At 39.2% G+C, this 15204-nt stretch overlaps 1 non-coding gene across 1 annotated transcript; it reads right to left on the bottom strand.

Annotated features, from left to right (window-relative positions):
* Nucleotides 1-1360: 1360 nt before the first annotated feature.
* LOC120108076 lies at nt 1361-1466 on the bottom strand. The gene has a single exon (XR_005509587.1). It is a non-coding gene; the product is annotated as a small nucleolar RNA R71 (small nucleolar RNA).
* Between the last annotated feature and the right edge of the window lie 13738 nt (nt 1467-15204).

Below are 15204 nucleotides of genomic sequence, written 5' to 3'. Positions count from 1 at the left end.
CCTACTTGGAGTGGGATTCATGAAGTCTTAATTGGATTAGAATTTCAAATTAAATTAGAGTCCTACTTGGAATAGGATTTCTAAAGTCCTAATTGTCTTAGGGCTGAAATTTGAATAAGTCCTAATTAGATTAGAATTTTCTTAAGTCTTAATTAATTTTAATTTTAATCTAATTAATTAAATGACTCCTAATTGGATTAGGATTGAAGAGTTCAATTGAGTCATGGTTCAATTAAATTCTAATTGGATTAGGATTTGGAGGAATTAAATTGGGTGCACTTAGTCCTATTTTGAATAGGATTGGACCTAGAACTAGTCCTAACCCAATCCCCACTTAATTTGATTAAGTGGGGCTAACCAAATGGGAGAAGAGGGAGGGGCCTACACCCCTCCCTTGGCTGGTGGCGTGAAGAAAAAAGGAGGGGCCACCCCTCTCCTAATTTGAATTTAGGAGCTCATCTCTATCCACACACCATAAAAGAGGGGTTCAAAGGCTTCGATCAACTCATTACTTTGTGTGAATATCCGTAGAGGCCAGACGCGTGTGCGGCTTCCATTGAGCCTCCTACAAATCCACGTAAATCATATTTGCGGAGACCATCTACCCGCACAAGGTGAAGATCTGATCTTCTTAATGATTTTAAAATGGTTTAAAATAATTTAATTCTAATCTATCTGCAAGCGAAAGGTTTTAAAACACGTTTATGCGAAAGGTTTAAACAAGGTGAAGATCTGATCACCGTCCTCGCGATGATCCATCGATTAGGAGCATTTAGAAATTAATCACCAATGATATATGGCTCAAATTCTCAACTCTTGGAAATATGCATCATCATCTTATTAATTTCTTGGATGATTCATAGACACATAAACAATATGAATGAAAAAGATGCCTTTTATTTATTCAATAATAAATAGTCAAGTACAAAATTATGTCTCAGAATTAATAATATGTCAGCCGGACTGGCTTCTAGGGCATACATCTAACATGAAGAACAACCCAAACTCCTAAGAAAGTACTTTACCCCCACCATTCACACTTCCCCATCTTGCATTCAATTACCTGAAGTAGCAGCTGTACAATATGAGATAAAGTCTAGTGTGATCCAAATGCTCCCATCTTTTTATGGGCTCACTAACGAAGACCCATATAAACACTTAGATGAATTTCTTGAGATTTGCACCACTGTCAAGATTCAGAACTTCACTGATGATGCTTTGAAACTTAGATTATTCCCCTTCTCCCTTAAAGATAGAGCCAAGCAATGGCTGAATTCTTTAGAAACCAATTCGATTCATTCCTTGGATCAAATGCAACAACAATTTCTTAAAAAATACATTCTCATAGGAAGAACGAACCAGTTTAGACATGTCATCACGAGCTTCTCCCAAACTGAGGGAGAAGAATTTCATGAAACTTGGAAGAGATTTCAGGACCCAATCCGTAAATGCCCACATCATCAAATACCTAAATGGCAGCTAGTGCAATGTTTCTATGACGGATTGTCTGAACGAAACCGTCAGATGATCGATGCCGCATGCGGGAAGACTTTCATGCTTCAAAATGAGCATGAAGCATGGCAATTATTTGAAAATCTTAATGAAAACTCCCTCCATCATGCTTCCTGTTCTCATCAAGCACCCCCAAGTTCCAAAAAAAAAGGGAGCATTTGTGAAATAAGTCATTCTATGGACCTGTCTAGCAAAGTAGATGCATTGTCCCGTAAGATTGACCAACTCATGATGGGAGGACATTTCATCAATTCTTCCCAAGCACAAGTGTGTACTATCTGTTCTAGCCCATCCCACCCTATTTATGAGTGCCCCTCAGCGCCTCAATTCTCCGAACTCGTGCAAGAACACATCAGTGCTGCTCAAACACAGCCCAGACTGGGTAATGACCCACTTTCCAATACATATAACCTGGGATGGCGAAATCATCCAAACTTTTCTTGGAAGCAGCAAGCTTTGAATATCGCCCAACCCTACTTCCAAAATTTTCAAAACCCTCAGAATTTTCAAACCCCACAAAATATTCATCCCTACCGTTCCTCGACTCAATTTCAACACACTCCTCCTCCACCCCAAAGAAACACAGCCTTTGAGGAGAAAGTGTTGAACGCTCTTCAAGGTTTAGAAACAATTACACAATTGGTGCACTCTCACACGCAATCCATCGCCAAGCTAGAATCCCAAATGGGGTAACTAGCTAATGTACTGAACAAGCGAGAGGAAGGAAAGCTTACAAGCCAACCACTAAGTAATCCTAGGGGACAATACATGGCTCAAGAAAATCAACTAAATGCAATTCATCATGAACAAGCCAATGCTTTGACTACCCTAAGGAGTGGACGTGTAGTAGACAATAAGATTGGGGAGGACAACAATAAAGAAGGTGAAGAAGAGGATAAAAATGTGTCAAATGAAAATCTAAAACCTTCTTCTTCTTCAGCTAGTCCACCTTCTGCCAAAACTCACATCCCAAAGGCCCCATTTTCTGAAGCTCTTAATTCACCCTCTCCCTTTGACAAAAAGGAAACTTCACTAGAGGAGATGATGGAGGTTTTCAAATAAGTTAAAATCAACCTTCTGCTTCTTGATGCTATTAAACAAGTTCCCTCCTATGCCAAATTTCTCAAAGACCTTTGTACCCAAAAGCAAAAATCTAGGACACATGTGCCTAGAAAGGTCTTCCTAACTGAGCAAGTGAGTTCTATTCTCTAACACAACACCCCTCCAAAATTCAAAGATCTTGGTGCTCCCACCATCTCCTGTGTCTTAGGAAATAATTTCATTGATCAAGCACTCCTAGATCTAGGGGCAAGTGTCAACCTTTTACCTTATTCAGTTTATGAGAAACTTGGGTTAGGTGAGTTAAAACCAACCTCGGTATCCCTTCAATTGGCTAATCGATCTGTAAAAATACCACGTGGGATAATTGAAGATGTTCTTGTCAAGATAGACAAATTCTATTTTTCGGTAGACTTCATCATCCTTGATATAGAACATGAACCTAATTCTAAGAAACAAATCCCCATGATCCTTGGGCACCCCTTTTTAGCAACAGCCAATGCGTGCATCAATTGTAGAACAGAGGTAATGAACATATCATTTAGGAACATGAAGGTAAAATTAAATGTGTTCAATGCAGCCGACCAACCCGCGAGGGAAGTTGAGTGTTTTATAATAGACAAAATAGATAACCTCATAGAAGGAGATGCAAAAAACATCTCACTGTGTCTGGCTGAAGACAATAAACTTAGCACTTGTTGGGAGGCAACCCAATTCTCTTAGATTTCTTTAACATTGAGGACAATGTTAGGTTTAGGTTTGGGGGTATTTTTAAGTATTTTTAAGCATTTTTGTTTTGTTTGCATTTCTTGCATATGTTCTCACTTCACAATGTCATGTTTAGGTTTGGGGGTCTTCATCTGGATTTTTATCGAAAAAAAAATCTTTTTTTAAAAAAAATGTGTTCATTTTCATTCTTATAAAAAAAATAATTAAAAAAAAGGAGGTTTTAAAACCTAATTTCTATACATTAATGCGAGAATGATAAACACACAAGGTGTGTACAATCTACAAAGTCCAATGACTAGTCGAAAGTAATGCAAAATTAAGTTCTTTCTATTAAGTCTCTCTTAGTGAGTTGTAAGCTAATTAATTGAAATTTCACTACACACTGGCCGACACTTCTAAGGTCTAGGCTCGACATTATGTTGATAGTATAGTAGCAACCTTGGATCCTGATGAATCATACTTATCTAATCCAAAAAAAAAAAATTCATCAATAAAAATGGATTTAGTCAGGAACATCGAAAAAGGCTACCTATTGTCAAAGATCAAGTGGGCTTGTGATGAGGACTCCAAGCATAAGTCCATAGGAGAGTCTTGATGCCCGACATCTTATGCCAACTGGTGTGAGAGTTGTCGACTGATTGCTCGTTACACGGAGAAATCACCACAAAAGTAAAAAATTCACAATTTATACGTCTTTTATTCAAAAAAAAATATGTATTAACCTTGAAAAAGACAATAGTGTGAAAGACGTCGTTGTAAAAATTCGAATAAACTGGAATATTATAGATACAGCCCGTGAGGTACTAAAGTGAACATCCACAACTCTCGAAATCCTACAGATATAAATGATTTTGAATCAGTGAGTAGGTCCCTTTGACCAATCCTTGGAAACTACTAGTCTTAGCAATATTTTGGAGATCCGAACCCTTAGCTTGTGTACGGTCCAGATTTCACCAAGCACTCCAGTATAAATAAGTCTTACAACTTCCTAAATGGAAACTTAATGACTTCAACTTAGATTGCATACTAACCTAGAATTTGGGCTGACTTAGTAAATAAAACCGTGTGTGCTTCGAAACCCTTATCATTTATGTATCTTAAATTAGATTTTAATAATAATAATAATATAATCTTAATATATATATATATTTGGGTAGAGACAGCAGTTTGTGGGTATCTGAGCCGAAAATCCTTACGAGACAAAACTCATCCACTAGGGCCACCTAGGGGTTTAAAGCCTTGTTGCATATGGTAAATGCAATCGCGATGCCTGCGAAAGTGAGTTAGAATTTTTCTTTTCTAGTTTTATTTTGCTCGAGGACTAGCAAAACATAAGTTGGGGGTGTGATAAGTACTGAATAATTTATAATTTAGTTATCTTTCCATAGCACTTATCAATGTTCTTAAACTGATAAATACATATTTTACCATGAAATTGAATAATCATTGAAATAAATATAAAATATGGTAAGAAGTAAATAATTCTTTTCTTAAATCAGACTCTGAACTTGTATTTCTCTTGGTTGCAATCTTTCATGAAAATTACAGGAAAACATATAAGGAGGAGATTGTTTTAACCCGGTTTGGTAACCTGATAGAGTTGTAATCAAGCTAAGGTTATAATTAAATAGATTTTGATCCTGATTAGATTGAAAGTTATAATTAATTATTTTTGTATGGAGAAAATATTTGATTAACCCTTTTTATTAAGTCACGGTCTTGTTTTTAGTCTCGTTTATTTTATCTGGTCGAGTTCGGTCTGAAACAGTTTAGCAAGAATTAAATGACATTGGGCTCAAGAGACAAGTTCAATCAACGATCATCCAAAGCCAATTCCCAAACCTATCCCATTCCAAGCCAATCCAAGCCTCCCAGTGCTGAAACAGGGGACTTCTTCCCAAATCGACCATCTCCTCCGTGATCAACACGGTGCACCAGCGCCATCAGCCCATTCCAGCCGCATCAACCGCGTGCCCACTGCATCCAGCTCCTCCGTCTTCATCCGAATCCAGTCCCAGCAGCCATAGCCAGCTTCCCAGATCCTCCGCACGTTCCCACTTCTCCCGCAATTCACCCAGTCGGGCATCTTCCGCATCCACCTACGCGGCATCGTCTTCATCCCCGGGTGTTCCGCCATCAGTCGATGCAGCCAACGACCACTCCTCCACGATCCCAGCCGGCTGCAATCAACGAGCCTTTCCAGCTGCAGCCAACATTTCTGGATTAATCTCCTTCCCAACAGCCGGTAACCCAACTCCTCCCGGATCGGCATCCATCTCTAGCTCCATTCCCGTCTTCTCCGAGATCCCAGACTTCCATGATTCAGCCACCCAGCCAGCTCTTTTCTGGATCAATGCCTCCATCCCACGGTCAGCTCCATCGATCCAGCCGATCCCGTAGATTCCGTCCCAATGATCATGCACGCATTCTTCCTCCTCTCCACGTGAAATCATGGATCCACCGCTGGCTGATCCTTGGTGGGGATCTATAAAAGGAAGAGAAGTGCAGAGGGAGAGGGGGCTCTCGGTGAGGGGTTGGGCCAAGGAAGAGGGGAGAAGAGGGCTCGGTCAGGAATAGGGCTGTTAACGAGCCGAGCCGAGCCCGACCCTCCGCAGGCTCGGCTCGGCTCGTTTCCCAAATTTGTCGGCTCGGGCTCGAGCTCGGGCTCGGTACCGAGCCTTGTATTAGGCTCGGGCTCAGGCTCGGGCAGCACAGCCCGGCTCGGGCGGCACAGCCCGGCTCGTAAAGCTCGTTTGCTTGAGCCCGAGCCTGAGCCCGAGCCCGAGCGACGAGCCCGAGCCTGAACCTGCCCCATCCCCATCCCCATCTCCATCCCCATCTCCGTCTCCGTCGGAGAGATCTCGGTTCCGACGGTTCATCGTCGAAGAGAAAAATGAAGGAAAGAAAGAAAGAAAAGAAGAAGAATAGAAGAAAGAAGGAAAGAAAGAAAGAAAGAAAAAAGAGAGAAGAATGGACTCTGTGGAGTGATTGATTATGACCCTATTTGATTTTGATGATCTCAAAGCATTTGAGTATATCTTATGTTATACTAATGAATTCAATCTAGTGTTTCAGTCAAATACTTGTAAATTTATGGTTAAGTGTCTCAAGATTTGGTTCAATACATTTTGGATAAGTAAAGAATTCAATTTGAACCAAAGTCTGAGTCTCGAGTCGACTCCGGGAGATTACGAGTCGACTCCAAGCGTATCAGAAGCACTGGCATAGGCTCGAGTCGACTTCCGTAAATTACGAGTCGACTCCGACTGAGAACATTTAGCCGGACAGAAAGATTCATCTCAGAACCTGTCAACGAGTCGACTCCTGAAGAGCGCGAGTCGACTCCGATGCTTGCCGAGTCGACTCCAGCATAGTACGAGTCGACTCCAGGGAGTAACAGACAGAAACATAGAGAAGCTATTTTGGACTCTGAGAGCCGAGTCGACTCCCGAAGAACTCGAGTCGACTCCGATGGTTGGCAGGTCGACTCCTAAGGAAGCGAGAGTTGACTCCCAGAGTAATACAAGGCAAAAGTCAGAGAGCAAATTTCGGACACTGAGAGCCGAGTCGACTCCCGCAAAGTCCGAGTCGACTCCAAGACAGCGCAACCCCAAAGACAGAAGACGGTATTTTCGTCTCTGAGAGGCGAGTCGACTCCAAGACAGTTCGAGTCGACTCCAAGGCAGCGCGACCCCAAAGACAGAAGACTAAATTTTCTTCTCTGAGAGCCGAGTCGACTCCAAGACAGTTCGAGTCGACTCCGAGACGGCACAAGTCAACAGACAGAAGATCGGGAGTTCGGACTCTGAGTGCCGAGTCGACTCCCAGAATATCCGAGTCGACTCGAGTGAGCAAATTTGAAAAATACATCTCTGGATTCCTTGGAACGAGTCGACTCCAAAAGTGCGAGGTCAGCTCCAGACATTGGGGAGTCGACTCCTGGTACAGGCGAGTCGACTCCAAGTCGAGACAACACTTTAATTCAAATCCAGAACAGTTGCTGAGCCGTCTCCTGAAAAGCATGAGTCGACTCCTGCAACAGGCGAGTCGACTCCAGATCGCGCGAGTCGACTCCGATCCCAACGGAAACATTGTCAGGAGTTGCAGAATGTGCAGAACGGCTAGAATATTGGGTCTAACGGCTAGTTTTCTTGGAGAATGGCTTAAATAGCCACAGAGAACTGTAGCAAGGTAGAGAAGTGACATTCCATTCAAAGAAAACAAGTAATCTCCACCTACCAAAGGATTTCAAGCAAATACAAGTGAAAGAAGGAAGAGGGGCATTAAAACTCCAACCAACCAACTCTTCCCAGCATTCAAGAAGTCTCTATCAGTCATCAAGTCTTCGAGACATTCAAGAGGAGACCCCGAGTTCGAGAAGCCCTCCTCTACATCTTCATAAATTTGTTTGAGGGCTCTTAACTTCTCCCTTATTAATATCGCTGAATATCTGCTTGTTAAGAAGCTTCTTTCTTTTTCTGTTTGTTTTCAAACCTCTTGTTCCTTACTTGATTCATTCAGGGGATTGAATTAAGGGTGTTAAGGTTTGTTGGTGAGCCTAGGTTGAAACCAACGGTGTAAGGGTTTGATTGTGATCCCGAAAAAACAATCAGGTGGTTCTAGTCGGTGAGCCTGGAAAAACCGACCGAGTTCGTTGTGATCTCGTAAAACAACAAGTTGGGTTGTGAACTTGTAAAACAACCGGCTATAATCCATGGGGTTATAGTGAATTTCCAAGTGAGGCTTGGGGAGTGGACGTAGGAGCAAGGATTAGCTCCGAACCACTATAAATTTGCTTGTGTTTGTGATTGCTTTATTGTCTCTTACTTTCCTTTCATCCACTGAATATAGCATCTAATTAATCTACTCGGAAAAAGATCTAATTAGTTACTCACAAAGCGTTTAATTGCAATAATTATTTAAAAATCCAATTCACCCCCCCTCTTGGGTTGTCTATCTGGGCAACAAGTGGTATCAGAGCCAGAACTCTTTTACCAAAAGAGTAAAAGATCAAAATGACAACCCCATTTGGATCTTCTCATATTGAGGGCCAGTCCACCCATAGACCTCCATTCTTTAATGGATCCGACTACTCATATCCAAGCACAAGACTATGAGATGTGGACCACCATACTTAATGGACCATACATCCCATCAATTTTTGTAGAGGGTGTTACTATACCCAAACTTGAAAAGGATTGGGATGACAATGATATAAGGAAAGCACAACTAAATGCCAAAGCAATGAATGTGCTTTATTGTGCTTTAGATAGAAATGAATTCAATAGAGTCTACTTGCAATTCTGCAAAAGAGATTTGGAATAGACTTGAAGTGAGCCACGAGGGCACAAATCAAGTAAAAGAGTCTAAAATAAATATATTAGTTCATAAGTATGAATTATTTAAGATGGATTCCAATGAAACAATCACTTGCATATTTACTAGATTTACTGACATTGTCAATGGCCTAAAAAGCCTTGGCAAAAATTATACTAACAGTGACCTTGTCAGAAAGATTCTTCGTTGTTTGCCAAGGTCATGGGAAGCCAAGGTAACGGCAATCCAAGAAGCCAAGGACTTAAACAAGCTGCCACTCGAGGAGCTACTTGGATCCCTTATGACGCATGAGCTAACAATGAAACAACACATTAAATAAGAGTCTTCTCACAAGAAAAAGGTAATAGCCCTCAAATCTGTTTCTACTAACAAAGATTTATCTTGCAGCAGCAGCAGTGAAGAGGAAGACAATGAGGGAGAGGATGATGAGGCTCTTCTTGTAAGAAAATTCCGTAGATTCATCAACCGGAAGAAGTCCTTTCATCAAAGGAGAGGCCCCTCAAGTTCCTATCACAAGGATAAAGGTAAGGAAAGGGAAAATGAGGAAATCGGATGCTACTAATGTAAGAAGTCGGGACACTTCAGAGCAGAATGTCCTTTGCTCAAGAAGGCCAGCAAGTACAAGAAAAAGAAGGTCCTCGTCTCCACCCTATCGGACTCCGATACATCATCATCATCATCGGATGAGGAACAAGAAGAAAAGGCCAATCTATGCTTTATGGCAAACGAAAATGAGGTAACATCTGAAACGCATTTAGATTTTACCTTTGATGAGTTATATGATGCGTTTAATGAATTAATGGATGAATATAAGACAATAAGCCTTAAGAATAAAGAGCTAAAACTAACCAATCAATCTCACCTCCATAAATACGATAAATTAGTTAAGGATAAGGATTTTATCACTAAAGAAAATTTAGAACTTAAGACAAGAAACCAAATGTTAATTCAAAAAACTAATACCTTAATTAAATATAACGAAAAACTAACCAAGCAAAATTTCTGAACTTAAAAAGGATAAACAAACTATTGGAGGTAATTTCACAAAAGACTTAAATGCACTAAAAACAGAAAAATAAAAGTTGGCACTACAACTTGAAAAGTACAAACTTTTTGTAGAAAAGTTTACATATAGCTCTGAAAAATTGGAAATGATACTTAATAGTCAACGAGCAGTGTTCAATAGAGCTGGTTTAGGGTATAAACCTAAAAATAAGCAAAAGCTCCTTAGTAATTTCTTTGTAAAAGTAGGGGAAAGCAAAACTAAGAAAATAACCTGTTTTTGTTGTGGAACAATAGGACATAAAGCTAATGTGTGTGATCATAGAAAAGAAAAAACTAAAGAAAAAATTAAAAGAGTTTGGGTTCCAAAAGGAACCAACATTACTAACCATGAAGGCCCAAGAAAACTTGGGTACCTCAAATTGTATGATTTCCTTGTGTAGGAGTGTCTTGCAGCCAAGGTCGACAAAAACTGTTGGTACTTGGATAGTGGCTGCTCAAGACACATGACAGGTGACAAAGACCAATTCTTCACCCTTGAGCCTAAGAAAGGAGGTGCTGTGACATTTGGAGACAATAACCAAGGTCACATCATTGGTATAGGTAAAGTACAAATCACCCCTTCAACCTTTATTGATAATGTTCGATATGTTGATGGTCTTAAGCATAACCTACTTAGCATTAGTCAATTGTGTGATAGAGGTTTTGATGTTCTGTTCAAACCATCTTTATGCATCATAACCAACTCAATTGACAATAGTTTAGTATTTAAAGGAATTAGACGTGGCAATGTGTACGTAGTAGATCTTGAGGATCTTGCCAAACATAACCCCTGTTTAGTTGTTAATGATACTAAGGATAATGATGCAAGTTGGTTATGGCACCGTAAGTTAGGTCATGCAAGTATGGATACAATATCAAAACTAGTTAAAAGAGATTCCATGATAGGTTTGTCAAAACTAAAATTTGGAAAAAATAAAATTTGTGAAGCTTGTCAATATGGCAAACAATCTAAGAGTTCTTTTAAATCCATAAAGTGTGTCTCTACCTCTAGACCTCTTGAACTTCTACACATGGATCTATTCGGACCAACTAGAACCACAAGTCTAGGTGGAAACAAATATGGTCTTGTTATTGTAGATGATTTTTCTAGATATACTTGGGTCATATTTTTAGCTCATAAAGATCAAGCATTTTCAGTATTTAAGAAATTTCATAAGAAAGTAACTAATGCTAGAAATGCTTCAGTCATAGCTATTAGAAGTGACCATGGAACGGAATTTGAAAATCATCTATTTGATGAATTTTGTAGTAAAAAGAGGATAACTCATAATTTTTCTGCACCTAGGACACCACAACAAAATGGAGTTGTAGAAAGGAAGAATAGAACCCTAGAGAAAATGGCTAGAACCATGCTATGTGAAAGTAACCTCCCTAAGTATTCTTGGGGAGAAGCCATTAATACCTCATGTCATATATTAAATAGAGTTTTATTGAGACCTATTATAAAGAAAACACCTTATAAACTTTGAAAAAATAGAAAGCCCAAAGTAAACTATTTTCATGTTTTTGGATGTAGGTGTTTCGTTCATAATAATGGGAAGGATAACTTAGGTAAATTTGATTCTAAATCTGATGAGGGTATATTTTTGGGATATTCTACGACAAGTAAAGCCTATAGAGTTTTTAATAAAAGAACCCTTGTTATTGAAGAGTCTATACATGTTGTTTTTGATGATACTAGTGATATCTCTTCTAGCAAGAGAGTTGTTCTTGATGATGATGCTGAAATTTTTGAAGAAAAGATTGATGAGATGACATTACAAGAAGATGAATAAAAACTAATTGAAAATGCATCATCAAGCCAAGAGGCAATTGTTGATCATGGGCTGACTAAGGCTTGGAGGTATGCTCATGGGCATCCTAAGGAATTAATTTTAGATGATCCATCTCAACCTATTAGGACTAGGGCATCTCTTAGAAACTTGAATAATCATCTAGCATTTGTCTCACATTTTGAACCTAAACACATAGAAGAAGCTGGAAAGGATGTAAATTGGATAAATACAATGCAAGAAGAACTAAACCAATTTACTAGAAACAAGGTATGGAACCTAGTTGAACGACCCTCTGAATATTCAATAATAGGTACCAAATGGATTTATAAAAATAAACTTGATGAAAATGAAATTGTAATTAGGAACAAGGTTAGACTAATAGCAAAGGGATATAATCAAGAAGAAGGTATAGAATTTGATGAAACCTTTGCTCCTGTAGCTAGACTTGAGGCAATTAGATTGTTACTAGCATTTGCATGCTCTAAGGATTTCAAATTATTTCAAATGGATGTAAAAAGTGTATTTTTAAATGGGTATATTAATGAGGAGATGTATGTAGAACAACCTCCTGGTTTTGAAAATCATCAATACCCCAATCATGTGTATAAATTAAACAAAGCACTTTATGGGTTGAAACAAGCACCTAGAGCATGGTATGAAAGACTTAGCAAATTTCTACTAGATCATGAGTTCTCTAGAGGAAATGTAGATACAACACTGTTTTTAAAGAAGAAAAACAAAGAAATGTTAGTAGTGCAGATTTATGTTGATGATATTATTTTCGGTGCTACTAACAATCGCCTCTGCGAAGAATTTGCTGACTTGATGCAGAATGAATTTGAAATGAGCATGATGGGAAAGCTGAACTATTTCCTCGGGCTCCAAATCAAACAATCTGAAGAAGGGATCTTCATCAATCAAGCTAAATACATCAAGGAGATGCTTAAGAAGTTTGATATGGAAGGAAACAAGTCAATCAGCACACCCATGAGCTCATCATGCAAACTAGACCAAGATGAATCAGGTAAATCAGTAGATCAAAAGATGTATAGAGGTATGATAGGATCTTTATTATATCTCACTGCAAGTAGACCTGATATCATGTTTAGTGTATGCATGTGTGCTAGATATCAATCTAGTCCTAAGAAATCACATTTAATTGCAGTTAAGAGAATCTTTAAATACCTAATAGGAACAAAAAATATAGGTTTATGGTATTCTAAAGAATCTAGCCTAAACTTAATAGGGTATACAGATTCAGATTTTGCTGGTTGTAAACTTGATAGAAAAAGCACCAGTGGAGAGAATCTTTAAATACCTAATAGGAACAAAAAATATAGGTTTATGGTATTCTAAAGAATCTAGCCTAAACTTAATAGGGTATACAGATTCAGATTTTGCTGGTTGTAAACTTGATAGAAAAAGCACCAGCGGATCATGTCAATTCTTAGGAGAAAATTTAATCTCATGGTTTAGCAAGAAACAAAACTCGGTTGCATTATCTACAACTGAAGCCGAATATGTTGCTGCCGGGAGTTGTTGTGCTCAAATCATGTGGATTAAACAACAACTTGAAGATTATGGCATTAAACAAGATAAAATTTTCATTAATTGTGATAATACAAGTGCCATTAATCTAACTAAAAATCCAATTCAGCACTCAAGAACTAAACACATTGAGATAAGACATCACTTCATAAGAGATCATGTACTGAATGGTGATGTGACACTTCAATTTGTTTGCACTGATGATCAATTAGCTGATATCTTCACAAAACCCTTGAGTGAAGAGCGATTCTGTGTACTTAGGAGAGGATTAGGAGTGATTGATCCATCCTAGTGATATTCTCTTCTCTAATTCATTGATTTTGATGATTAGCTTGTGTTAAATATAGAGTTTCTCATCTATGATCATCAATTCAGATCACAAACTTTTTGATTATCCCTTGTTTGGCACGAAAATAACATGATTTTTGGGTGCGTGCCAGAGTTCGAGTCGACTCGGATACATTTTAGAGTCGGCTCATGGACGAGTCGACTCGCACATAGATAGGAGTCAACTCGAGGTCGATGGCAGCATAGGGGGAGTCGACTCGCGCATATTTTGGAGTCGACTCGAGGTCGAGTCGACTCGCGACTTACTGGAGTCGACTCGAGGTTGGGAATCCGATGTTTTAACCCTAATCGAAGCGTTCAATCGACACTTCTATTCACCGCCTCCACTGTTCAAAAAACCCTAGAGTCGTCTCCGACCTTGTCTAGGGCATTTCCGTCGAGTTTCCCTCCATTCCTCGTGTCCTTTTTCCCTCCTTAGTGTTAGATGTATGCCTTAGAAGCCAATCTGGCTGACACATTATTAATTCTAGGGACATAATTTTGTACTTGACTATTTATTATTGGATAAATAAAAGGCATCTTTTCATTCATATTATTTATGTGTCTATGAATCGTCCAAGAAATTAATAAGATGATGATACATATTCTCAAGAGTTGAGAATTTGAGCCATGTATCATTGGTGATTAATTTCTAAATGCTCCTGATCAATGGATCATCACGAGGATGGTGATCGATCCGATCAGTGCACAGATCACTTTCCTTCTGGATGGACGAGACTTGAGTCCACAGTGTGGGGACACTGAAGTGATAGTGCAGGTGCTTGTTAGAGAATAAGGGTACTGAGCGTGACCAAGACAAGAAGTCACTTGGATGTCTATCCACTCGTCAGTGACTTGCTTGATGTTGCAGTAGTGTGACTGGTCCTTTGACCTGCGGTGCTTCGGCTACTCACAGTGAGGTTATTGTAGTTTGACTACATATATACATGGTCTCTAGCCATATGGGTCCATGCAGTGTAGATTGGCTGCAGTAGGTTCACTATAGGAGTAGGGTATGCACCTACAAGGAATCTATCGACCTTGATAGAAGAGGAGTGATCCTATGTGATTTGTTAGACTGAGTTCTAAGACCTTGGCCAGGGCAGTAATATAAAGTGGAGAAAAAGTTTTCCACTATCGAACTCAAGTCGAATTAATCTTGACATATGACAGACGATGGGGTTTGACGAGTTGTCCATGACCTCCGTCCTGTAGGGATCCACGATAGTATGACTGTATCACACGTTAACTGCACCTAGAGGTTCATCTTTCTATTCTACTGGGTAGCCACTACATGCTGCTAGGTGTCACTGGTGGATGGTGGGACTCACAGGGATTATCTCGATGATCGATAAACCCTAATGAGTTGAGTTGGAATCGTTCCAACCCATTGAAAGGAGTTTTCAATGATATAGTGATAGAGATCACAATATACCTCACTACCAGTCAGAGTAGAACCTATGGGGTCACACACACTAGAAGTATTGACCGATCCGATGGTTGAAAAGTGATTATGAATCACAAGTAATCAATTCGATTGATATTCAGTTGAAAAAGGAACAAAGGGAATTAATTAATTGGACTTGAAACAAGAGTCCTACTTCGAGTAGGATTCCTAGAGTCCTAATTGGATTAGGACTGGGAATCCTAGTTGGAGTAGGACTGGGATTCCTACTTGGAATAGGATTCCTGCAATCCTAATGAGATTAGGAGTTTTGAATCAAAATTGGATTCCTAGAGTCCTAATCGGCTTAGGACTTCGGATTCAAATAGAGTCCTAATTGGATTAGGACTAAAATTATATATGTCCTAATTTGGATTAGGGTTTCTTAAGTCACAATTAATTATTAAT

Source organism: Phoenix dactylifera, unplaced genomic scaffold, assembly GCF_009389715.1.
Source record: "Phoenix dactylifera cultivar Barhee BC4 unplaced genomic scaffold, palm_55x_up_171113_PBpolish2nd_filt_p 001161F, whole genome shotgun sequence".
Taxonomy (NCBI): domain Eukaryota; kingdom Viridiplantae; phylum Streptophyta; class Magnoliopsida; order Arecales; family Arecaceae; genus Phoenix; species Phoenix dactylifera.
The sequence above is the reverse complement of the archived record's forward strand: the minus strand, read 5'-3'. Positions and strand labels throughout refer to the sequence as shown.